Source organism: Arvicola amphibius, chromosome 12 (genome assembly GCF_903992535.2).
Source record: "Arvicola amphibius chromosome 12, mArvAmp1.2, whole genome shotgun sequence".
In the NCBI taxonomy this organism is placed as follows: domain Eukaryota; kingdom Metazoa; phylum Chordata; class Mammalia; order Rodentia; family Cricetidae; genus Arvicola; species Arvicola amphibius.
The window spans coordinates 13,663,124-13,689,606 of record NC_052058.2 but is presented as its reverse complement, the minus strand read 5'-3'; the positions used below and the strand labels follow the sequence as shown (position 1 = coordinate 13,689,606).

At 46.5% G+C, this 26,483-nt stretch overlaps 1 long non-coding RNA gene across 1 annotated transcript; it reads left to right on the top strand.

Annotated features, from left to right (window-relative positions):
- Positions 1-1,045: 1,045 nt before the first annotated feature.
- On the top strand, positions 1,046-20,669 carry LOC119799544. Its single transcript, XR_005282853.1, has 3 exons — positions 1,046-1,156; positions 2,857-2,972; positions 20,567-20,669. It is a non-coding gene; the product is annotated as an uncharacterized LOC119799544 (long non-coding RNA).
- The last annotated feature ends 5,814 nt before the right edge of the window (positions 20,670-26,483 follow it).

Sequence of the window (26,483 nt, the reverse complement as noted above, 5' to 3'; positions counted from 1 at the left end):
AAATTTGGTTAATCCAGTTGAATTATAGAAGAATGTATTCTGCTAAGCCTAAGTAAGTTTGACTATAAAAAAGAAAAATAATTAAGAATATAAAAGCACTTGAAGAATTGCTGGGTACAACAGTGCAGGCCTGTAATTCCAGCACTTAGAAGGCAAAGGCACGAAGGTGATAAATTCAAGGCCAACCCAGGCTACTGGATAGTCCCAGGCTGGGCTACCACATGAGGTGGTCTCTTCCTCCTCAAAAGAAATCCCTTTGAATAACATTTAATAGTTGCTTTTGGGTAGTTTGTAGCTAGTCTATAATACAGGATATTAATATCTTGAAAGTGTTTTTTTGGTTTCCTAATTTAAAATATATACCAAGAATATTTCTCAAGAAGCCTCCCCCTGCTCCATATCTGAGTAGGAGACGTTGGGGTCGTGACCATCAGAGAGAGCCTGTTTCATTCCTGTTTGCATAAATGTATCCTGTAAATTTATAATCAGAAATAAAAGGACTGTTCCCCAGGAAACAACGAGAAGTAGAACGCTAGCCACGTGGAAGTCCATTTCCTTCACTCCCGGAAGTCCACTTTGTTTCACTTGGGCTGAGCCATTCGCGTTCCTGAAATCACTTGTTCTGCCTGGAGTTGAAGGCCCTCGCCCAGGCGCGGCTGGAGACCGACGCGTGTGGTCCGGCATCAGTTCTCTGGCAGACTTGTGCTGAGGCGGTCGATACACTCGCTACAACTTCTCCTGCTTCTCCTTTTGGGTCTTCTTTCAAAGGTTGCTATTCTTTTCTGAGTTTACAAATCTTCGGTCAAGCTGAACGGAAAAAGCAGGCATCTATTGACAGTGAAACTGAATTGCTTTGGCTATTTTCAATAATGATCAACAGGGGCAGGATGGTGATCAGGCCATATAACCGCTACAGAGCCAGGTCCTTGCGTCCAGAGGCGCACAGCCAGGGTTGTTAGTAGGACACCTGTGGTGGGGTCATAGGCCACCCAGAGCGGGCAGAGAGCAGGTGAGCTGGAGACCTTCGGTCAGATTACACAGGAGTGCGTGCTCTTGCCCGTGTCTGAGCTCATTTGAGGGGCGGATCTCTGCTCACTGCTCACTGCTATGGGAAAGCAGCTTTGCAAGAGGCGGACTCTTGCCTCCCTCCATCTGTGTGAGTAGAACTGTTTACAGCTGCTCTATTTTTAACTTGGGGCTGCATGTGAGTCCGGGGTCTCCGTTTATGTCTGTCTGACTTTGTGGTGAAACCACAGAACAGGTATGGTCCCTGTGGGGCCTCTTCTCAGCCTCTGGGTGGTCCCAGGCTTTCCCATAATACAGGGTTTTAGTTTAATGACTTCCCTGGAGAGTGAGGGCGCTGACCCCAGGCCCTTAATCATCTCATAAATCTTGTTTACTTGTTAACAGCTGACAAAGATATTTTAAGCCTAGAAATAAAATCCTCCCACTTTTAAATTTTTATTTTTGCATGACTGGGGATTTAACCCAGTCCTCATCCAGGCTAAGCAAGTGCTCTGTTATTGAGGGTACAATCTCCCAGCCCTTAATTTTTATTTTATTTTTAAAATTAATTGATTTACTTTTTATGCATACATATGTCTTTTGTCTGAATGTATGTGTATATCATGTGTATGCCTGGCTCCCAAGGAGGCCAGAAGAGGGTGTTGGATCCTTTGGAACTGAGTTATGGATGGTTGTAGGCCACCATGTGGGTGTTGGGAATCAAACCCCAAAGGACTCGGGTCCTTTGAAAGAGCAACAAATGCTCGACTCAACTCTCCAGTCCTTTTAATTTTTTTTCAAGACAGGATTTTTCTGTGTAACTCTGGCTGTCCTGGAACTCATTCTGTAGACCAGACTGACCCTCAAAGAGATCCTCCTGCCTCTGCCGCCCATGTGCTGGGGATGAAAGATGTGTGCCAACCACTGTCCAGCCAATTGTTTTGAGACAGGTTCTTTTAATGCAGTCTTGGCTCTGTAGACCAGTTTGGTCTTGACTCATAGAGATCCCCCTGCCCTCTGCCTCCCATGATGTTGCCATTACAACACCAGCCTCTTAATTTTTAAAGGAATCATCTTACTGAAAGTTATTTAGTTTGCTTTTGTTTATATTTGATGTGGTAAGTGATAAAGAGGTTATCAACTAGGCAGCTCATTTATGTGATCGACGTTCTGAGCCTTTTTAATTGTTGCAGATATGAAGATTGCAAGCCACCTGTCAGTAATGGTCTTGCCTGTTCTCTTCTGGGTGGAGTCATATTGCTGTCATTTTTGCACTCAAGCCAGTAATCGTCAGACTTTTAAAACAGAACTTATTACATACTTATAATTTACATTTTAGCTTTAAAGATTAATTTATAGACTGTGCTTCACTCTATAAAATTATGTGTATATATGTGTGTGTGTGCCTGTGTGAATTTATATGCACCATGATTGTGCAATTGCTTGAGGAAGCCAGAGGAGGGCTTGGATTCTCTGGATCTGTAGTTTACAGGTGGCTGTGAGCTGCCTGATATGGATTCGGCAAACAGGACCTTGGTCCTCTGCAAGAGCAGTAAGCTTTCTTAACTCTGAGCTATCCCTCCAGTTCTATCACTTAATAAAGTTTGGATTTATGAGATATAAATTACTTGTATTCTATTCCCTTGTGTAACTATTGCCACATTTATTAAATTCTACTCTAAAATTTTATCATATGTGCATTATGTTATTTAAAAATTTAATCATGATGCAATAACAGCTTGACAGGAATTTTTTCCTCTCCATACCAATTCAGGAACATTTTTCATGTTTCTCGTGGCCCGTGTAGTGCTACTTTCCAATATTTGCTTACTGCAGACTTTCTTTGATCAGGAAGCCTTCTTCATGCCTTTCAAACATGGTCCCAGTTGATAAAACCCAAGTGCACAGTTTCCAGGGGTGCAGCTACTGGGTGAAGTGAAGCGGAACCATGAAGAGCTGAAATAAAGGTCAGTCATCCCTTTGTTAGCAGGGAATGCTAGCATGTAAACATGGCTAGAGTACACGAACACATTAAATGCCTTAACTTCTCAGCCCCTCCACAGTGTCTTATTTAGTTGTAGTAAATATATTGGAATTTGGGATTGATTTGCTTTGATCATATATTGGCTACAATTGAGGCTCTCTTATTCCTGGTATCTTTTGTTTTGTTTGTTTTGTTTTGTTTTGGGACAGAGTTTCTCTGTGTAACAGCCCTAGCTGTCCTAGAACTAGCTCTTGTCAACCAGGCTGGCCTTGAGCCCACAGAGATCTTACTGCCTCTGCCCCACCCCCTCCTTAGCACAATCTGGGGCACCACCGTGCTATGACTTTTTCTCATTGGTTCCTGGGATCAAACTCAGGTCCTCACACTTGAGTAGTACAGCCCTTTCCTGGATGAGACACCTTTCAGCCTCTTGTCTTTCAAGAGACAAGATCTCACTGTGTTTTCCTAGCTAGCCTTGAACTTCTTGAACTTCTGAGCTCCTGGGATGCTCCTGCCTCAGCCTCTGAAATGGCTGGAACTCAGGACTCACACCACTGTTCAGGCTCTTGGATTTTTTTTCTTTTAAATCATAGTTACTTTACCCTAGAAGACTCTTAGGTGATTCTGTCCTAGTCAAAACTGAACTCCATTCTCTCCGTACTATAACAAGTGACCCAGGTCTGGGCCTGGTAAAGGAGCATGTTTGACCAAAGTGCCTACCAGCTTGCTCTGTGCTGAACCCACACCAATGCACCCTCTGCATCTTTATCACACCGACTCTTTCAGAGGTCTTAGAGAGAGCATGTTGCTGTGACAAATTACCCAAGACAAAGCCGTATTTACTTGTAGGAAGGTTACTATCTTAGCTCATGATTTCAGAATATTCTGTCCATAACTGATGGGCCCTGTCTCTTTGGGCCTGTGGAGGGCTGAATATCACGGCAAGGAACATATGTTGGAGTAAAGTTCCTAAATCATGGAAGCCAAGAAGAAAGGGGGATAGAAGGAGGGAGGGAGAGATAGGACCAGCACCCCTTTTGAAGATCATGTTCCCCAGTAAAGCTTTTCCTTATGAGGCCCCACCTCCTAAAAGTTTTACTATCACTCAATGGGGTTATCAGCTAGGAACCCAGCGTTCAATACATGGATCTTTGGGGGAGCATCAAGGCTGAAAAGCTGATGTCCCGGAAGTTGGCTGGCTTTCTTCGGCAGCCTCTCCCTAACTCTGTTCTCCAGGGGTGGGGTGCCACAAGTACTTCTTCTCAGCTCCCAGGGTTCAGATACACACTCAGGCACACTCACTTACACTGTGTGCACACGCATATTCTTGTCTCAGAGACCTGCTAGACATGTTGGACAGTGCGAATGGCTCCCTTTCTCAGGCTTGTATCAGACTCACCAATTTCGCTTCAGATAAGGACTTGGGACCATCTCACACAATTCCTAGAGGCCTAATCCTGAGTTCTGATTCCCGCCCAATTCAGGCAGCATTCTTCCTGTGGCAGAGGAAAGGGCACCAGGATTCACCTTGAACATTTCAATATACTTGGATTTTTTTTTTTTAACTACAAGATCAATGGGAGGAGCCTCTTTGCCTAATTAAAGCCTGACTTGCTTCTTTTCGGGACAGAGAAAAGGAGGATTCATTTGCTCACTGACTGTTGCCCTGTAGGTGTCAATCCAGGTGCTGCAGTCATACAGTGGCACAGTGAGTGTGCAGAAGAGAGGCACACACAGTATGTGACAACATATGTAAGGAAGGACTCGTCCCTTCACTCCCTGTATGTTACTATGACAGAATACTCTAAATGAGTATTTTATAAATCTCAGATTTAGAGGTTGAAATCCAAGAGCATGCATCCACATCTGCTTGGCTCCATCACACCGTAGTAGGTGTTGCAATGGAAGAATTGTGAGCACAGTCTGAGGGAGGCCTGAACTAGGTTTGCTGACTTTGTTTTGTTTCTTATTGTTGTTGTGAGTTCACCCCCTTAAATAATGGCCTTCTTTTAACAGACCTGGTTAAGGGCCCAGAAAACTGTGTTAACCTCTTCAGAGGGTGACACCCTCAATAACCCGACCACCTCTTGTGTGGTGGTTTCTCCCAGGTTGGATGTGGTCATCGCCATCTTGAATTAGCACGACTCAGACCACTCCCATGAGGCCCCTGTAAGGCAGGACCTGATATTCCCATATGGAAGGCAGGAAGGATTCAGAGGTGAGTGAGGTTCACAAGGTGCATAGGCTGTCTCCCCACATATAGGAATGGTTTCCTTTCTGCAGGGAGGAGGCTCTTCCTCGGTGGTATACCTGCTTGAGAGTCATCCATGTGAGTAATCCCAATAAACTCATTGGTTCACCAAGATAGACTTGGTGGAATAGTTTCTTTGGTCTGTCATTGTCATCTCTAGGGTGACTAGAAATGGATTGATCAGGAAGAATCATATGACAGTCTTCCACAAAACCCATGACCCTTAAAGTTTCTGCCACACCTCCACATTGGGGATCCAGCTGCCAGCATAGGAATTTGGGGACAGTCCATATCAGTGGCAGTCCTTCTCTCAAAGAGCACTCGGGGCATCAGTGAATGTAGATAACTCAGGATGCTGGGCTGCAATACAGGTGGAACAGGATTCGGTGGTGAGGGACTGACCACCAAATCTTAATGAGAACAGGCCTGTCCTAAGCATACTGTAATGACTGCGGCATCATAGCAGATATCATTGTGTTCTATAGATTTGCCTGTATTTCCAGTATATAAAAACCATAGAGATTCCAAGACCATTGGAAATAGACAACAACACAAATACATGAACCTATTCATAGCAGTGTTCATAAAAGCTAAAGGAAGCAGCTTAAGTGGGCACTGACAGATGCCAGATAGAATATGATGCAGTTGGAACACTATCCATCCATAAAGAGGAATGAAGCGCTGTTCTATGCTCCAGTATGGGTGGACCTTAAGAAGATCCACAGAAACACAAAGTAGATTTGTGCTTGTCAGGGGAGGGAGGAATTGAAAGGCTGTGCATAGGTACAATGTTTCCCTTTGAGGAATGTATAGTGGATACAAAAACTCAGTGGTGAATTTCAAGTTATAAGAATAATATTTTAATTTTTTTCTTTGTTTTTCGAGACAGGGTTTCTCTGTAGCTTTGGACCCTGTACTGGAACTAGCTCTAGTAGACTAGGTTGGCCTCGAACTCACAGAGATCCACCTGCCTCTCCCTCCTGAGTCCTGGGATTAAAGGCATGTGCCACCACCGCCTGGTTAATATTTTGATTTTTAAAGTCTAGCAATTACGTATGCTATAATAGAATGTTGTAGTGAGGAGCTGCTGGCCGCATTCCCGCTGCCCGGCTCCTGGTCACCCGCTAGCTTATGCCCTGAAATAACAACACACAAACTGCATTCATTTAAACACTGCCTGGCTCATTATTTCCAGCCTCTTACTCACATCTTGACTAACCCATATCTAATAATCTGTGTAACACCACGAATAGTGTCTTACCGGGAAAGATTCAGCATGTATGACCTGGTGGCTGGCTCCATCGCATCTCTCTCTCTGAGGAGAGGCACGGCAGTCTGACTAATTTAGGAGAGGTGTAGCATCTGACTGAGCCATCTACCTCACTTCCTTCTTCCTGTTCTGTCTACTCCGCCCACCTAAGGGCTGGCCAATCAAATGGGCCAAGGCAGTTTCTTTATTGAAATCAGCACAAACAGAAGATTCTCCCACATCAGAATGTAATATCTTAACTCAGAAAACTTGGGTCAGAATTCCTCATGGGTCCCATCTGCAGATTCAGGAGCTGTGCTTGCTACAGCTTTCTTGAGAAAGACTGTGTGTTGCTATGTCCTGCAGTGCTTGGGTCTTGGTGTGGGTTGGGGGTTGTGGCTGACTAGGAGTAGTGAGAGCGTGAAGAAGGAACACACATTTGTACAGTGAAGCTAAAATCTGGTGGGGTTCTCTAACACATCAGTTACCCCCACAACCTGGAACCTTGGCGTGTTTATTAGGTACAGCTGGGGATTGCTAGTCTCCCTAGGAGGACTCTGTAGGCAAGCAGTGTCAGGTGGTAAACATCCCAGGGGCAGAAGCTGCAGTTCCTAGCCTACACACACCCATCAATCATTTATCAGTACTTAGACTCTGTCATGGCTACTCTTGGTTGTCAACTTGACTTCATCTGGAATTAACTAAATCCCAAATGGCTGGACACACTTGTGAGGGATTTTTGTCAATTAAATCGTTTGAAGTGGGAAGAACCACCTTTAATCTGGATCTTTTGAGGTGGGAAGATCCACTTTAAACAGGACCACACTTTGCTGGCAGCCGTATAAAGGAAGAAGGAAGCATGCTGTGGGATAATGCTTTTGTGCTCTGCAAAGATTTGTCAATTGTATTGGTTTAATAAAACACTGATTGGTCAGTAGTCAGGCAGGAAGTATAGGCAGGGCAGTCAGACTAGGAGAATTCTGGGAAGAAAAAAAATAGAGAGTCAGTCACCAGCCAGATGCAGAGAAAGCAAGATGAGAATGCCTCGCTTAGAAAAGGTACCAAGCCATGTGGCTAAACAGAGATAAACATTATGGGTTAATTTAAATCATAAGTGCTGGTTAATAATAAGCCTGAGCTAATAGGACAAACAGTTTGTAATTAATATAAGCCTCTGTGTGTTTCTTTGGGACTAGACAGCTGCAGGACTGGGTAGGATAGAAACTTCCATCTGAAGAAGCACTTGATCTATGCCTACTTGCTGACACTCTTACTGGCAAGACCATTCCTTCCCGGGCATCAGAGCCTAGTTCTTTCGGATTCTGGAATGTACTGAAGACCAGCTGAGACATTCAGCCTCATAGACTGAACTTCTGGATTCTTGAACTTTCTTTTGGTAGACAGTCATTGTTGAACTAGCCTTTAAGCCACTCTAGTAAGTTTATTATCTATCTATCTGTCTGTCTGTCTGTCTGTCTATATTTTATCAGTTCTGCTTCTTTAGAGAGCCTTAACTAATGCTAACTGCCAAGAAAAGTTTTGCTATTTCTCTTGAGCCTGGTTCATATGGGTAATGTCTTTGCCATTTGGCCTTAGAGTCCTTAAGAGGCCATGCCCATGTCAAAATATACATTTAATCCAGATCTTTGGGGAGGAAAGATACACCTTAAGTCACACAAAGTACACACTTTCTTAGGACTTGCTTACTCAAAGTCTCCACTCCCTACAGTGCCTTTGAGAGACAGCTGCAGGGAAACATGACAATGTTCTTTCTCATGACTGTGACGTGGCTGAGGAGCCCTCTGTCACCCCCTGAAAGCATCTACAGTGCAGCTTTGGCATTGATGCTCACCAGGACCACCACAGGGATCTTGGAATTAGAAGACATCTCTAAGATAGCCTCATGCCAAGGAGGAAAGAACTTCCCACTGACTCTGCAGCCATTCCTGGGCCTGGGCAGAAGGTGGCTGCTTTTCTCTGGTCTAGCGGTCTTTGGGACTGTGCCTTAGCATCTCATTCTCTCCTGTCTCTCAGCTGATGAGATTTCCCCAAATGGGTTCATCACATCCCTGTTCTAGGGTGTGTGTGGCCCTTTTGACTCTATTACTGTCCTATGCAAAGACTAAAGTCTACTAGGGAAGGTGTTCTGGCCAGACAGAAGGGGTTCCTCTGGAACTCTTGACTTCTGGCTTGGTCTTCTGTCCACAAGGTCAACCTGTTGTGTTCTGTGTTCCCAGCTGCCCACATGGGTGGCTCCAGCTAACCTGGAGACTAGCACGGCCCAGCAGCAGCCTTGGTGGTAGCAATGGCAAGGATGTCATGACAGTAATGAGTCACTGCTGGGCCTGGTTCTCTGTGACTCAGACAGGAAGCCAGTAACCAGTGAAACCAGAAGCTTCTATGGACCTCTCTGGGTTGGAAACCCCTGAGTGTGTTTTAAGCTTCTATTTCTAGAAGCCAAAAGGGAAATAAACCTCAGAAGGACTGATTTACCCATATTCGGCCGTGTGGAGAGACTGGGCTGCTAGAGAGCTGTGGGGGCCAGGGCTCCTGTTTCTTATGAAACTAAAATGTATCCTTTAGTAGTTTACAGCTGGAGCCCAGAGAGGGAGAAACTGGAATTATGCAAAGGAACAGTTTGGCACACAGGTGGGAGGCTGTCCTGGAATAAGGGAATGAGTCAGGCAGAGAAGAGTGGGCCCCATGGTTCCGCAGCAGCACAGGGGAGAGAGAGGGTTGTGATGCCCAGGTGCAGCCTCACAGAACAGATAGAGGGAGAGTTGTCCTCGTTGAGGGATGGTCTCTTTCGAGGCTTTGCTATTCCTGGCATCCAAGGTGACTGACTGTAGTTTCAGATAGTGATTTATCTCTGTGCCTTCAGCTTCGAGGGGACATGACAGGTCAGCACACCAAGCAGCAGAACTAAGCAGGTGACTCAAGGGACACAGGTGCAGATGAAGGCAGGAATGCCAGGCTTTCATCTTGCTTTCAGTTGTCTTGTGAGCCCCAGTTCTGCAACAGCAGCAGCAGCAGCAGCAGCAGCAGCAGCAGCAGCAGCAGCAGCTTCTAAGTGCCCATTCTCTGAGGAGCAGCAGTGTGAGGTTTGACCTCTCTACTGTGCACTACAAACTCAAGGGAGAAGAGGGAAAGGCCCTTGGCACTGATAAGGTGTTGCTAAAGGAGCTGCCTGCTGGCTGACTCCCAGCCATCCACATCTGGGGTGGTTTGATAAAATGCTAGGCTCATTACTACTCCAAACAAGTTTTTGGCCAGGAATGGTGGTGCAGGCCTTCACTCAAGCACTCAAAGAGTCAGAGACAAGTGGATGTTTGTGAGTTAGAGCTCAGTCTGCTTTACATAACAAGCTCCAGGCTACACGGCGAGACCCTGTCTCAAACAAACCAAAATCAACAACCAGTTCTTTGCTCCAAGTCCCTTTCCTATCTGTCATGTGCTGGCCATCAAAGCTAACATCCTAACACAGTTTCAGCTATGCCATTTTCTCTCCTCAGCCATTTTGAGCGGGGCTTCCTGTTGCCTACATGAAGCTCAATATTTTGGCTTGGGGCAAGGGAAACTTGATGGTTTAGCCCCTCTAGCTTCTAGTTTCGCCATTGTGTGCAACACCTCACATTGTTGTTATACTGTGACCCCGGTTCTGGGTCATTACTTCAACACTGAGAAATTGAAGTCAAAGCTCAGACTGATTTATGATAATATACAGGGGTTTGTTTATTCTTGGGCTGCGAGAAAAGCCTAGCATCAAATGAGACTTCAGGCAAGGCTCAATCCAGCCGCTTAACCGTTTTCCCAAAAACTAAGTCCCTTTGTGTCTGATTTGGTCCCCAAATGTTGCCAGCAGCCACTGGGACTTAGCTGCTTTGTCTCTGAAGAAAGAATGACTGTGCATAGCGTTCCTAGCCCATCTTCATTCTGATTACATAGAGGTGTCAGGGCTACCCCAGGTACCCCATCCCTGTGGCCAGCGGAAGAGGTGCACCACCTTACACAAGGCTTTTTCCCCCTGGGAGTTTCTCCAGGTGGAGAGGATACCTACTGCCTTAGTTAGGGCTTTTTATTGCTGTGAAGAGACACCATGACCATGGTAACTCTTATAAAGAAACATTTAACTGGGGTGGCTCGCTTCCAGTTTCAGAGGTTCAGTCCATCATCATGATGACGGGGAGTATAGTGGCGCAAGCAGATGTGGTGCTGGAGCTGAGAGTCCTACATCTGGAACAGAAGGCAGCAGGAAGTTGACTAAAGGTCACACTGAGTGAAGCTTGAGAAAAGAGACCTCAAAGCCCAACCCCACAGTGACAACCTTCCTCCAACAAGACCACACTCCTAATAGTGCCACTCCCTTTGGAGGCCATTTTCTTTCAAACTACCACATTCCACTCCCTAGCCCCCAAGGCTTAAAGCTGTATCATAATACAAAAAAATGTATTCAATCCAACTTCAAAAGTCCCCATTGTCTATTATAACAGTCTTAAACTTATTTCAAGTTCAAGATCCAAAGTCTCTTCTGAGACACATGACAAACTATTAACTTTTAGTTTTATCACCTGTAAAAATCAAAATAAAAAAGCAGATCACACACTTTCAACATAAATGTTACAGGATGTGCATTACCATTCCAAAACACAGGGAAGGGAACATAGCAAGGAAATACTGCACTACAGCAAGACCAAGAACCAGCTGACCAAACTTTATACTCTGCATCTCTGCATCTGGTGTTAAGACACTCTTCAGGTCTTCAACTCTGTTCAGCTTTGTTGACTGCAACACACTTACTTCTCTTGGGCTGGTTCTGCCCCCTGTTAGCAGCTCTGCTTGGCAGGTATCCCATGACTCTGGCATCTCTAATGTCTTGGGAACTCTAAGGTTCAACCAGAAGTTTAAATTCACAGCTTCATGACGTGGCCTCTCTATGAGGCCTCCAATAAGGGACACTCCTGACACATGCCTGGCCTCAGCAGCTTTCTTTAGACATGAAGGTAAATTCCATAACCCATTTCTTCTGTCCTTAACTCTAAAGCCAGAACCACATGGCCAAAGCTGCCAAGTTCTGCTGCTTGCTGGGGCTAGAACATGGCCCCCTGTTCAATTACATCTTCACCAGCTTTCTGTTTTCCTTACTCACCTAAGCTTGACTGTCCTTGAACTTGCTCTTTAGACCAGGCTGGCCACCCTCTGCCTTCCTGAGGCTGGGGTTAAAGGTGTGTTCCACCACACCTAGCTGTAAACTTTTCTTTAGTTCCTTTTCACAAATAGGCCATTTAGCTGGGTGACCTGAGGTCACCACTCCCTTTATTCCATTTCTTAATCCATTTATCTCCTTGAACATAGGATTTAGCTCCATTCTACTTCCTGGTGCTCTTTTTCTCCTCAAACTTTACATTTTGTAATTTATCCTGTTCAGCTTGCTCCTCTTCATTATAAATGTTCATTAGAGTTATTACCACTAATAGTCACATGACAGAGTCTATACTAGGTTGTTTTGAGATTTCTTCTGCTAATGGAATTAATCCAAAATTTTTTACTTTGGCCTCAGGCAGAGTCTTTGGACAAAAGCAAAAAGCAGCCACATACTTCACCAGAATATCATAAGAATGATTTCTAGGCAACATACTAAAATTCTTCCAAGAAACCTCTTGAGCCAGCTTCTGACATTTCAAATAATTATCAGCACCATTTTCTTCCATGCTCCTACTAGTATGCCCCATTAGGCAGTGCTTAGAGCATTCCACTGCTTTCTTAACCCAAAGTACCAAAGTCCATATTACTCCAAACAAAAGCATGGTTAGGGCATAGCAATATTCCAGTCCCTGGTACCAACTTCTGTCTCAGTTAGGGTTTTTTATTGCTGTGAAGAGACACCATGACCATGGCAACTCTTATAAAGAAACATTTAATTGGGGTGGCCCGCTTACAGTTTCAGAGATTCAGATCATCATCATCATGGTGGGGAATATCGTGGTATGCAGGTAGACATGGTGCTGGTTATATCTTACCAGAAGGCAGCAGGAAGTCAACTGACTGAGAAAGGAGACCTCAAAACTCACCCCTTACAGTGACACACTTCCTCCAACAAGGCCATACCTCCTAGAAGTGCCACACCCTTTGGGGGGCCATTTTTTTTTCAAACTGCCACACCCAGATGAACTGGGGTATTAGGAAAGAGTGGGAAGCTAAGGGAGCATCCAGGTGTTGTGATATACTAGTTAAAGATGTATTGTATTCTTGAGTGTTGCGGAATATTGGTTTAATGATGCAAAGATGTCTTACATTCTTTTATGTTGCATTTGTTTAACTTGGTGAAGCTATATTACTTTGTCTGCCTAAAATACCTGATTGGTCTAATAAAGAGCTGAATGGCCAAAAACTAGGCAGGAGAGAGAAATAGGCAGGGTTTCCAGCAGGGAGAGTAAATAATAGAGAAATCTAGGCTAGAGGAGTGAGAAAAGGAGGGGAGGAGCTTGCCAGGAGCCAGCCACACAGCCAGACACAAAATATGAAGGAAAGAAAAGATATATAGAAATAGAAAAAGGTAAAAGCTCAGAGACAAAAGGTAGATGGGATAATTTGAGAAAAACTGGCTAGCCAGGTGGTGGTGGTACACAATTTTAATTCTAGCACTTGGGAGGCAGAGGCAGGAAGATCTCTGTGAGTTTGAGGCCAACCTGGTCTACAAAGTAAGTTTCAGGACAGCCAGGACTGTTACACAGACTGTTACTGTTTTGAAAAAAGAAAAAAGGCCAAAGAAAAAAGAAAAGCTGGCTAGAAACAAGCCAAGCTAAGGATGGTTATTTATAAGTAATAATAAGTCTTTATGTGATTATTTGGGAACTGGGTGTTAGGCCCTCAAAGAGTAAAGAATAAAACAAACAAACAAACAAACAAAACACCCAGCTACCTGTAGGCTTGACTCACTGCGTAATCTCTTCCTTCCTGTGGCTGACTGACAACATTCTAAGTGTCTATTTCATGAGGTCACATTAAGCACAGATAAAGGGGACCAGTGACCTGCTCCTCCATGCTAGTGATGCCAGGGACTAGCAGGACTCAGTGAGCTCTTCGGAAAGAATTCCAGGTGCTTTTTCCTTTCTAGGAAAACTCTAGGTTTTTATGCCCTGGCACAAGAAATTGAGCAGAGTCATGTGGACACTAAGTTACAAATAGAATTTGGGAAAGAATATATTACCACAGGTGGGAGTCGGGTGGAGAAGAACAAAGTTCAGAGGCACCAAGCAATGTACGGGAAGGAGGGGTGATCTTTGTGTCACACTCCATGAGCTTTCGGTCATTTTCATAGCACAGGCTTTTCAGTGCACCCTGTATTTGCTACATGTGGTTCTACAAGCAGTCTCCACCCAGATGCATGCTTTGTAGGAATATACTGGACCATAGGTTCTTATAAGCACTCTGGGGCCAGGGCAGGCTCTAGCAGGATGGGGGTGGAGCTCAACAGTTTCTCATTTGCTAATTGTGCGCTTGGATCTAGCCTTCTGGACCTCACTCTCTCCCTGTTTGTTCCTCCTGCTTCACTTTAGCTCCCTTTGGAAGAGAGGGTTGTGGGGGCTGTCCCCGGTGGGAGCTGTCCAGCTGCTCTGCCTGTTCTATTCTCTGGGAAGATCAGCCTTCATTCTCTTCCTTCCCAAATCATGCCCCGATTCTTTGTCACCTGTAATGGTGTTTCTTAATTCTGTTTTGTTTTGATGGTGGTAGGATTGAAAGCAGGGCCCCCATTCTCCCATCGAACTATAATCATCAGGCCAGTTGTTTTTCTTCATTTCCAGTTGTTTACACACTCAGCTCTTCCTGTGAACAGAAAGACTCTGAGGCAGGGGGTTCATACTTGTTCATTGTAGGGGTTTACAGGCCATCATTACTGACAGTTGACTGTGTAAAAAGCGCTTCACTAAGACCTTTTTGGGGCTGGATGTGGTGGTGCATACCTTTGATCCCAGCACTCTAGAAGCAGAGGCAGGTGGGTTCTTATAGAACATTCCAGCATACGTGCGCAGGTGTGGGGGTGTGGGAGGGACAGTATTTTAGTGTTTTATTGAAGCACAGATCCATTTAAGTACTCTGGAGGCCTCTGTCCCTGTGCAGAACTTGTATCAAAACAAACCAAACAATAACAACAACAACAAAAAAACCCTACCACCACCACCAAAAACCAACCAAACAAAACAATAAAACTCCCAAATCACCACCACCACCAAAGACAAATATTCTTCCTGGGGGCTGAGCCTTCAGCCATTGATAGAGTGCTGCCTTAGCTCAGATAAGGCCCTGGGCTACTCTCAAATGCAGTATAAACCAGGCAGGGTAACACGTGGCCTAATTCTAGCACTTAGTAGGTGCAGAAAGAGCAGAAGTTCAAGGTCATTCTTGTCTACCTAGTGAATTACACACTAGACCCTGTCTCAAACAATTTTCCTTGTGTGTGGGATTGTGGCTGAGACAGTATAGAAAGACGGAAAACTAGGGGCCATGGGAAGGGGAGGGAGTGCTTTATGCGGGAGTCTTCTGCCAGCTCAGAGTTAAGAGTTCCAGGGCAGTTAGCGAAATTTATGGTGAGGTTACTGACACAGAGACAGTGCTCACTTTATACATATGTCTGCCCTGGAACTCACTGAGATCAGCCTGCTTCTGCCTCCCAAGTGCTGGGATTAAAGGCGTGTGCCACCACTCACTTTGTATGAAGATATTAAATGGCAGTGACCCATGCTTCAGACCTTAGTGGGTTTGGCTTTTCTCCTTTCCCCGCTGTAAACCTGCAGTTTTCTAGGAATCTCACCAGAAACCCCATTTATAGTAAAGGGCATTGTCTTACCCCCTTGTGCAACTCTTGTGGCTTATGGTTTTATCATCTTTTTCAGATAGCAATCCTATCCAAGGGGCCTTTGGAACCACACTTATTGTAAAAAGGGGAGAAAGGAGAAAAAAAGGTTTCTTAGTGATGCTTTGAGAAATAACTTCAGACCCACCAAAACTGTATCTAAAGCGACCACTAAAACATTTCAGGGAGACCCCCCCCCCTTGTAAGGCCCACACACCTGGAGTTGGGTGTGCTCTCAGACCTGAACCCCTTTTTCACTCCTTTTTTGTTTTTGTTTTTTGAGACAGCGTTTCTCTGTGTAGCCCTGGCTGTCCGGGAACTTGCTTTGTAGACCAGCTGACCTTGAACTCACAGACAGCCGCCTGCCTCTGTCTCCAGAGTGCTGGGATTAAAGGCATGTGCCACCATGCTTGGCCTCTCTTTCTTTTATACCAGGCATGTCTTCTTAATAATTCCAACTCTGCTTCATACTGGCTTGCCCTAAAATTCGTTTCTGCTGTGAAATCAAGATTCACACCTTGCTTAAGTGGCAGTCTGTGGAAAGAGTTCTTTAGGCAGCAGGCAGCAGTGTGGAGGTGTGTCAGGCCAGCTGCCAGGACACACAGCAGCAGGTGCGGTGCCCTGGACTCCATCTGCAATAGAGAAGAACTGTACATACAGAGTTGCGTTTACTCTGTCTTAGTATGGGCAGCAGGCAGCACTCTGGCACAGGTAATATATCCAGTTTACAGGCGAGGAACTTGGAGTTTAGTAAGTGACTTGCCCAGGCTCACATCATTAGCAGGCAGTAGCTTAGAGGCTTGAACATATGTCTCCTCTAGCATGTGATGTTTTAATGCAGACGTCTTTCTCAGGCTGATGTCTTCCTGGTGGATAGTTCTGCTTCAGGTGATTCTCTAGACACAAGATTGGAAGGAAGCAGGGAAGAGGCATGGGGGAGCTTGAGTCTCCCCGAGGACAGGCAGTGCGAGTGAAGGCACACATAGCTCTCTCCTTGTTCTGGATGGTTGCTCGTTGGGGACTGCGGACCACCAGACCCTGAATTTCTTGTAAACAACTTGTTTTCCTCTGTTCGGAGCAGCCTGCAGCTGCTCTGAGCACGAGACCCTGATGGCAGGCTGGTGGGGCTGCACCTGAAAGATCCTGAGAACTTTGGCATAGCCAGAGCCCTATATAAACTGCCCTTGAGTGTAATAAAGTGGGCATTCTTGGCATTCTTCTCTCAAGAATGTCCCCGCGGTCCCATCTGTCTGTCTGTCTCTGTCCGTTTGTGTATGTTTTAAAATTTTCAGCCTAGTTCCCATAGCGCGTAGTGCGTAGGGCGCAGAATGGAACTGGTGAAGTTTTACAGTGGCCCAGGTAGTTAAGTAGGGACTTCCCTAGGTGACCAGCTGTGGACAGGTTCCAGGAGCACCGCTGAGAATGGCCTCAGGAACAGAGGCTCTTGTCATCCTGGGACCTCATAATTTGGAATCATGCAATCTTATTTGCTGGAGGAAATGGAAATTAGGGGCTTGCTCCAACTCCGCTGGAATACACATGTGGCATGGGCTAGCCGATGAAGCTGCCTGAAGGGAACAAAGCTGATTCAGGAAGGGTCGGCAGGGGACAGGAATGGGGGGCGGGACAATAGCTCAGCCCTCCAAGTAAAACGTCCTGATCTCCGGGCAGGCACATGGGAGCTATGACCCTCTGCTAGCCCCCTGAGCCTTCTAGCTGAGAGAGAGGATGGACCAGCCTTCCAGCTGGCCTAGACAGCCTGCCTGCCCAGAGAGGTGAGGGGGAAGGGAACAGGGTTAAGACCCGGGTGCCATCAACCCAGAAGACAGCTGGTGGGCGTGAGGCTGGTGGGTGGAGGGGCCACCCCTCCCCCTTCTCTGCAGAAGCCGTCGAAGAAACTGTCCCTTTTTATTGTCTTTGCCACTGGGTGTTTTTGGAGGTAATTTAAACACTGGCAAACACAAGCCTTTCGTTCTTTCTCTGGCCACAGAAAGGAAGCGGTGGACTTAAGAATCATCTGAGTGGCGAGGCCAGGGCCAGGAAGACAGGAAGGGTGAAGGAAAGGGTGAGACGCTGGTGAAAGTATGTGGTTTGGCGGGTGGGACCAGGCTCGGGTGCTGGGCTGAGACCTGCGGCGAGCAAGGGAGGAGGGCCCAGGCATTGCTGGGCGGCGACCTCAGCCCGCAGGAGGCTCTGGGGAGGGCTCGGGGCGGGGACAGGAGGTCTGCTAGGGCCCAGTCATCCCCCCCCCCACCTCTGCGGGAGGATGACAGGAAGGAGGGCGGCTTTTATTCTGTATTAAAATCCTACGCTCTACCTAGGACACGGTGTACCAGCTGTGCAATCAGTCTGCACTTGTCAGGCAGAGTCTGGGACTCGGGGCCTCGTGGATGTAGCTGGTTGTGCAGCGAGGGCGTAAACCAATGAACTGCCCTTCTCCCCCCTTCCCCCTCTCGGGCTGGCTTTAGCTTTCTGCCTCTCTGCTTTTTCTTCCTTCTAACACCATCCCACCTTTCCATTTCCTTCCTTGGGTTTGGACCCCAGGAGCTTGGATTCCGCCTCCCTCCCTTAGTCCCAGATCCTGGGTGAGGAGGTGTTACCAGCTTTAGCCAGTACCACCCGGAGGATGTCGCGCAGGGCGGGTCTTCCCTAATCTTGCCTCTGCACAACCCTGATGATTGTACAGGGCAGCGGGTGCTGTGTCTGGGAGTCTGGAGTATTCCTCCCCAAAGGTGTCCCGGTGGGTAGCACAGCTGCAGAGTGGAGACAGATAGACCTGGGCTATGGGTCTGCCCACAAGGCCAGTGGCCTGCCGCCTTCTGCAGGCTCTCTGTACCTCTGGAGTCTGCGAGCAGGGACACAGTGCCAGGAAACTTGGTTTAATCATGAGCAAAGTGAACCTACCAGAGTCCATTCCCCCCCCCCCCACCTGCAAAGCTTGAACAATAACTTGCTTGCTTCTTAATCAGGTTGTTTGGGGGCTGTGGTTAAGCGAGTCCTTCCCAAATTAGTTCTGGGTCCAACCCTATTGTTGGCACATGACAACTGACCTTGGCCTCTGTTTTCCAGTCTGGGAGGGACAGTAACGGAACCACACTCATTGGGCCCAGCAGTGAACTCAGCTGCTGAGGATTTGTAAGTTGCCCAACACAGGTCGCCTGTCGTCATAGTCAAATGGGACATTTTTGTGCAAGTAATTTGTAAACTGTGGTGTGTTCTTTAGAAATGTAGGCGGTTACTCGGGCAACAGACTAGGTGAAATTCTGGGCTCTGTCTCATTTTTTACGGGAAACCCATCCTCAGCACCCTGGAAGTTCCCCCTCCTCAGTACACTCTCTCTCTCTCTCTCTCTCTCTCTCTCTCTCTCTCTCTCTCTCTCTCTCTCTCTCTCTCTCTCTCTCTGAGATACACACACACACACACACACACAAAGGAGAGATGTGAATTAGCGTGATTTCTAATTGGTCTTAATAATAACCCCCCCGGGGGGGGCTGGAGAGCTGGTTCAGAGGTTAAGAGCACTCACTGGCTGCTCTTCCAGAGGTCCTGAGTTCAATTCCCAGTAACCACATGGTGGCTCACAACCATCTGTAATGAGATCTGGTGCCATCTTCTGGCCTGCAGGTATACATGCAGGAAGAACACTGTATACATAATAAATAAGTCTTTAAAAAAATAATAATAAAAACCCGGATGGGTTAAATGCTGAAAGATCAGAGAAGTAAAGGAGAGAGTCACTAAAGAGACATTTACCTCTACTGAATCCTCAGACCAAAGGGGACAAGATCCTACCTCCATGAATCCTCAAACTGAATGGGCTATCCTGTCTCTAAAAGTCCTCAGACTGAATGCAAGGCCTTCAGCAGGATTCTGTCTCCTCCTGCCTTGTGTTCCTCTCTCCACCCAGCTATATCTCTTCCTGTCTCCACCTCCCTAGTGTTGGGATTCAAGGTGTGTGACTCCCAAGTACTGGAATTAAAGATGTGAGCCACCACTGCCTGGTTCTGTTTCTCTTTGAGACTCACACTGATCTCTTTGAGATCAGTCTAGTGTAGCTCAGGGTAGCCTTGAACTCACAGAGATCTCTCTGCCTCTGCCTCGAGTGCTGGGATTAAAAGTGTGCGCCACCATTGTCTGACCTCTGTGGCCAACTAATGGCTTAGTTCTGCACTCTGATCCTTAGGCAAGCTTTATTTGTTACAGCACAAACAAGATATCACTACACAGAGAGGCTGTGTATCTCTGCTCTATCCTCTCTCTCTCTCTCTCTCTCTCTCTCTCTCTCTCTCTCTCTCTCACACACACACACACACACACACGAGAGGGAGAGAGAGAGAGAGGTTGCTCCTGTATTTCTACTCTATCACATCACGCATGGAAACACATACACATATGTACACACATGCACACACATGCATATGTAAGTCTCTGTAGCTCTGGCAGGCTTTAACCTTGGAATCCTGCCTCAGCCCCTCTTAAAACAGACAGGATTGCAGGCTTGAACCACTGGTCCCACTCCTGCTTTTCCTAGTGAGCCCAACCCAATCCTTCCAAGAAGTTGGGTGTCCCCAGTCCATCCCATGTTAGTCCTCCTCTGGGTCCTCCTGTGGTAAGCAGTAACTAGTCCTCTGTGCCAAATCACACTGCTTGAATTCAAAGCCTACTTAGAAGCTAGGGAAACAGAGAGAGGAGGATCACGAATTCCAAACCAGGTTGTATTATATTTGAGTTTCAGGCCAATGTGAGACCAACACAGGGAGACCCTATCTCAAAGCAAAACAAACAACAACAAAACTAAATAAAGATCGAAGTCTATTTGGACCTTTGTGGCTTTAGGTTGCAACAATATCAAGCCTCAGTTTAATCATCTGGAAAATGGGAAGCAGCAGTAACATCTCACTGTGTTGTCAGGAGCATTAGAGGGGGCTCTGCATCTGAGGAGGTGGCAGGAGGGGTGAGGAGGGGGTGGTAGAAGCACAGTGCCTGTCAGCGTGCGTCTGCAAGTTAGACAGTTTGTGTGCAGCCAGTGCCTTCTGAGCATTCTGCCTCCCCGGGCAGGGTAAGAGCCCTTCATCTATCTCAGTGCTCATGCCTTGGATGCTCAGTAAGACTTTGACCTCACCCCCTCATCATGGCTCTCTGCAAATACGCAGAGTGTTGCTTAGCAATGACAACTTTTCTCACATTTATGCAGGAGCAAGATTCACTGAACAGAGACTTTTGCAGGTGCCAGGCACTTTCCCTGTTATCTCCTGATCAGTGAGGAAACTGGAGTTCACAGCAATGGACTGGATCACAGGCCCCGAAAGAATTGGTGTTCTAACTCAAGGCCGGTCTGTCTCTAAGATTTTGCTTCTTTTTATTTTTATATTGTCTTGCCTTTCAAAACAGATTTTAAACTTTTATTGTATTTGCTGTTTACAGTGACACCACATGGATCTTAGCTGGTCAGTAAAGTGGATGAGCCGACAATTGATTTTTTTTTTAAAAAAGTCTGCAGGTGCAAAGCACTTTGAAGACACAAGGCTTTAACTGTAAGCTCTTGATCCTGTGATCTAGAGGTCTGGCTCTTTCTCGTGAAATGATTGGCTTTAGGGTTTAATCTTACTTGTTACTTTGAAAGCACACTCTCTTTTACTTCCAATAAGTTTGTGGTAAAAGCCCACAGGCAGTTGATTACAGAATTTTGATCTTTGGGGGATGGAATTCTTTTTTTTTTTTTTTTTTTGGTTTTTCGAGACAGGGTTTCCCTGTAGTTTCTAGAGCCTGTCCTGGAACTAGCTCTTGTAGACCAGGCTGGCCTCGAACTCAGAGATCCGCCTGCCTCTGCCTCCCGAGTGCTGGGATTAAAGGCGTGCGCCACCACCGCCCGGCCCGGGATGGAATTCTTGTATAACAAAGGCAGCTGGTGGGTGCTAAAGGAAACTAGAAAATGGCCTGTGAGGTGGTGTGATCATCAGACAGGGGCCACACTCTGCTGGCCACGCACACACGTACTCACCTGGATTTGCAGTCACACCTCTGTGGTCACAACCCTGGGCAGTGAGGAAGCAGCACTACCCCTGTCTGTCTCTGCCTCAGCCAGATCTTGCTCTGCCAGCCCCCGACCCTCTGCTCTGAGATGTCCCTTCGGGCCCCAGCAGTGCGGGGCTGCCCTGAGTTGTCAGCCCTGCTCTCCGGAGGAATGGGCTTCAGTGCTGAGAGTGGCCCTGTGGAGCACTTGCAGGTGGGGAATGGCGGGAGAATGAAGAGAGCATTGTTCTTGATTAGCTCTGATTAATCCTTTCAGGGGACCCAAGATCAGAAGAAAATCAGCAGCCCGTGTCCAGCTGCCACCCATGGCCAAGAACTTGGTTGTTTTTACAAAGTAAGATTCTTTTCTTCGGTCAGGCGGTGGTGGCGCACGCCTTTAATCCCAGCACTCGGGAGGCAGAGGCAGGTGGATCTCTGTGAGTTTGAGACCAGCCTGGTCTACAAGAGCTAGCTCCAGGACAGGCTCTAAAGCTGCAGAGAAACCCTGTCTCGAAAAAAACCAAAAAAAAAAAAAAAGATTCTTTTCTTCATTGAACATTCATATGGGTTCACCAATCAGATCATGCCCATCAGTGGACCAGAGAGAAAAGTGAATTCTCGCAACTGAATTCTCAAGTAGCTCATTATCTAAATAGGGAGTCCTCTTTTGCATAAACAAGGGAAGTACCAGGTATCAAAAATATAACAAGCAAATATGCTGCCACCAGGTCAAATAGAGAATCGGCGTAGCAACCCAGAACACATGTGTCTACGAGGCTAGAGAGATCGGGTGCAAATCTTGGGTCTCTTCAATGACTGTGACCTCAGGCAAATCAAGCACTTTGTGCTCCAGTCTTCTTAGTCACAAGTGAGGGTTGTATGAATATCAGTAGGGTCTTGCCATGAACGCTGAGCCAATTGAAATGGTGCCTAGGCCTTGAACATTGAGGCTTGCCATGAGCACTGAGCCAATTAAAACGGTGCCTAGGCCATAATAAGCTCTCTGATACCTAATACATATATCAATATATCATGAGATTTGGTGTAGCTTAGAGACTGGTGTTGAGGTCTTCCTGTGCTGCTCTCTTATGGGACTATGAAGTTCTGAGTGAATGTATGTTGTTGACTTGGGCATGGCCATGCCAAAGACCCCAGTGCCTCAGACCCGTGGGAATTGGCAAAGCCCCTCTAGTCTGCATTGTGGTTTATTGACAGTGTATGTGAGGGTGCAGAAGTCGGGGGGACTAGCATCCTTTGCACCTTCCTCCTCCCTGATGATTACAGTCTGAGATTTCCCTCCCCTACAGAGACCTCCCACCATGACTAGCTAGCCTTCCCTTGAGTTTCCGGGCTGTGACACCGTAGGCGCCCTCCTTCAGAGTGAGCACAGAACACGCGGATCCCAGCTTTTCTGCCCTTTCTTCGGTGTTTGTCATTTCTTCAGCCCCTGCTGCCCCACTCAGGTGTCCAGGACCAAGCTGTGCTGGACCCAGTGCTTTTCACCTGAGTTTTGGGACAGCGTCTCTCACTGAAGCTGAAGCTCACTGTTTCAGCTAGACTGGGTGACGGGTGAGCGCCAGGGATTGTCCTGTCTCTGCCCCCCAGTGCCAGAATCCCAGATGTAAACCATCAGGCCTGACTTTTCACATGGGTGCTGGGGATCCGAACTCAGGTCCTTGTGTTTGTGCAGTAAGCCTTTTTATGTATGGAGCTACCTCCCCAACCCTTAATCCCAGAAATCCACTCTCATCCCTGTTCTGTTAGCAGGGCAGCTGCCAAAAGGTGTCCCTGCTATCTTATGTTGTGGTAGGGCCTGCTGAGCTGCGGATACCCCCTAGAATTACCACCGAGGGAGACCAATTTATAGATTTATACCTTACACTTCTATATACCTGTAATGCCAGCACTCTAGGAAGCTGAGGTAGGAGGGTTGTGAGTTCAAAGCTGGCCTGGGCCTCATTGTGAGGCTCTATTTCTAAATAAACAAACCCAAACCAACACCAAACAAAAGAACAAAGAGTGAGTTAAGGTTTCCCACGAGGCTGCTTCTGTGAGCATTTCCAGTCAGAAGTATGACTCCCTGCATGGCACTATGGTGACCTGCTCAGGAATGCTGCCTGTGTTCTATAGTGAGTAGGATGCTGCCTGCCAGGGGTTAGCATGGCTGCAGAACCGGGTGACTCCTTGCTTTACAGGCCTTTCTCCCTGAAAGCCAAGTCTGTTCCCTGACCGCCAGGAGAGGGCCCTCTGGCAAACAAGCAGTGAGCTGAGTGGCATCTCCGTCCTCAGCTCCATTCCCAGGTCCTTTGGGAAGCCAGGCCTGAAGTGTGCTTGGCAGTGAGGAGGTTTATTGAACAGAAAGAAGCTCCACAGCTGGAGATTAAACCTATCCCTATCTTTGGTCCATCAAGCAGAGACTTCTCTTTTTTTCTCTGATTCGGCAGACATGTTGTTGTTTCAGATGATGGTCATTAAAGCCAGATGTGAGCCTCTTCAAACTCACAACCTGGCAGAGCTGTGAGGGCTCTTGGCATTTATACCAGAGAGCTTTTCTAGTGAAGACGAAAGTATTTGAGCTGGCACAGTTGGATTCTCATGCTGTGTTTGCATGTGTCTCGATTAGAATTTTTAAGTATTCTTTTTTCTTTGAGATAAAGTTTCTGTGTGAAGACCCAGCTTGATTGGAACTCTCTATATAGATCAGGCTGGTCTCAAAACTCACAGAGCGGGGGCTGGAGAGATGGCTCAGTGGTTAAGAGCATTGCCTGCTCTTCCAGAGGTCCAGAGTTCAATTCCCAGCAACCACACATGGTGGCTCACAACCATCTGTAATGAAGTCTGGTGCCCTCTTCTGGCCTGCAGGCATACACGCAGACAGAATATTGTATCCATAATAAATAAATAAATAATAATAAAAAAAACCTCACAGAGCTCTGCCTGCCTCTGCCTCCCAAGTGCTGGGATTAAAGACATATGTATTACTTTGCCCTGCTTCTGTGGTACATTTTAAAGTTAAGGGTCCAGGTTGAGAATAGGGCCATTGGCATTATACTATATACTTTATAAGAGATTTTTTTGCTTTGCTTACTAATCTTATTTCCAGATCCTCCCAGCCATGATTCACTCAATCCCTGTAGCTGGTTAATTTTCCTAAGCATAGCTCTGATCAAATTTCTCTTTTTTTTCTGCAAAACTTCAACAACTTCCCATTCCTTGTAGTAACAAATGTACCCTGCCTTCAGTGTCTTCCAGAGCATGGCTCAATTTCTTCTGCTATCATCCGCTTAACCAAATCAGATATGTTTCTGTATTTTAGCCAGTGAGGCCTCATTGATTAAAAACATAGCATGTGTTTGCTTTGTTTTGTTTTTGAGACAAGGTCTTCTTATGTAATCCCTGGCTGGCCTGGTACTTGCTATGTAGACCAGGATGGCCTCTAACTTACATTTCTGCTAAGATTACAAGCTTGTAAAACCTGGATATAGATTAGGTTCTTATTGTGCAATGATTTATAGTTTCTTAGTGGAATTCGTCATTAGAGCAAAAGACGGAGACAAAAATGTGCTCTCTCATAGAGGAAGGGTTCTGTACTGTCTAATGTAGAACAAACTTCCTGGTAAATAAAAGCCCAGGGACTGTTGGTCATGAGCATCTGTAAGTGAGGTTTTCCTGTTCTGTCAACCAGTTCCCAAATAGCCACACAGAAACTTAATACTAGTTATAAATGCTCGTCTGATAGCTCATGCTTATTACTATCTAGCTCTTACAACTTAACCATTTATATTAATCTACATTCTGCCACATGGCATTACTTTACTTTCATCCTGCACCTTCTGGTTCCTTTCTGTGCCTTGCTGGTGACTCCTCTGATTCCCACCTTCTTCTTCCCAGTGTCCTTAGTCTAGTTCTCCTGCCTAACCCTATCCTGCCCAGTTTTTGGCCTGTCAACTTCTTTACTAAATCAATCACAGTGACATATAGTCACACAGTGTAAAGGAAAAGTCCACAAGCATCCTTCCTCCTGATTGTCCCATTCTCCCTCTACCTCATTGACTGCCACCTGACCTGAGACTCAGTCCTGACTCCCATGCCCAGTCCCTCTTTATCCTTTTTTCCCGTGACAGGCTCCCACTAATGCTTTGGATTCTTGTTCTCTTCTGAGTAATTTTTCCATCTCAAACAGTGGCCAGAAGAATCCTCCTTCAACTTCACTTGGATCCTGTAATGGCAACCATGAAGCTGTTGCCATAGGGCCAGACAGTGGTGGCGCACACCTTTAATCCCAGCACTTGGGAGGCAGAGGCAGGTGGATCTCTGAATTTGAGATTAGCCTGGTCTACAAGAGTGAGTTCCAGAACAGTCAGGACTGTTATACAGAGAAACCCTGTCTTGAAAAAACAATCAATCATCAATCAATCAATCAATCAATCAATCAAAGAGATTTGTCTATATAGGACCTATATAGGACAGTATGCTACTGCTGTGCCAGGCCTGTCACTACCACAGCCTGCTTTGATTCTGGTGCCCCTGTGTCCCTTCACCCTGGATTTTAGCAGTGTCTCATCTTGGGCTCCTGGGGTGTAGCCAGCCTGAGGAGCCATATTGGTGTCTCCCTTAGGCCATGCAGTGGTCCAGAGAAGGTGGAGGTTTCTCTGGAACCCTGCTGCTCTTAGCCCAGGAAACACAAAGGAAGTCAGCTCCAGGGCTGACTCTGGGTTTTTGTGCCTGGCTTTTCCTAGTTCATTTCTGGGGTCTTTTTTTTTTTCGGTTTGGGACCCTTTCGTTGTCACTTGGCCCAGCTTATCTACCTTGTTTAAACCTGACAGTGGAGCACCTGACATGCCCTCTCAGCTGTCTGCAGATGTTGCACCAGGAAGTGCCCATGAAGCACAGTTTGGATATGGTTCCTTCCCCATAAAATTCATAAGGCTTTAGGAAGTAGCACGAGACAGGAACTTCTGGAGTAAATTAATTGACACATGTAACGAACAGGTTAATGGACTACCTAGGCTATGAGTTGCTAGGCTCCCTGGATGTCTCTTGCTATGGATGCCCCATGCCTCCTCCCAACCCTGCAGCAAGTGAGCCATCACCAGATGTGGTCCTTAACCTGGACCAACCAACTGCCAAA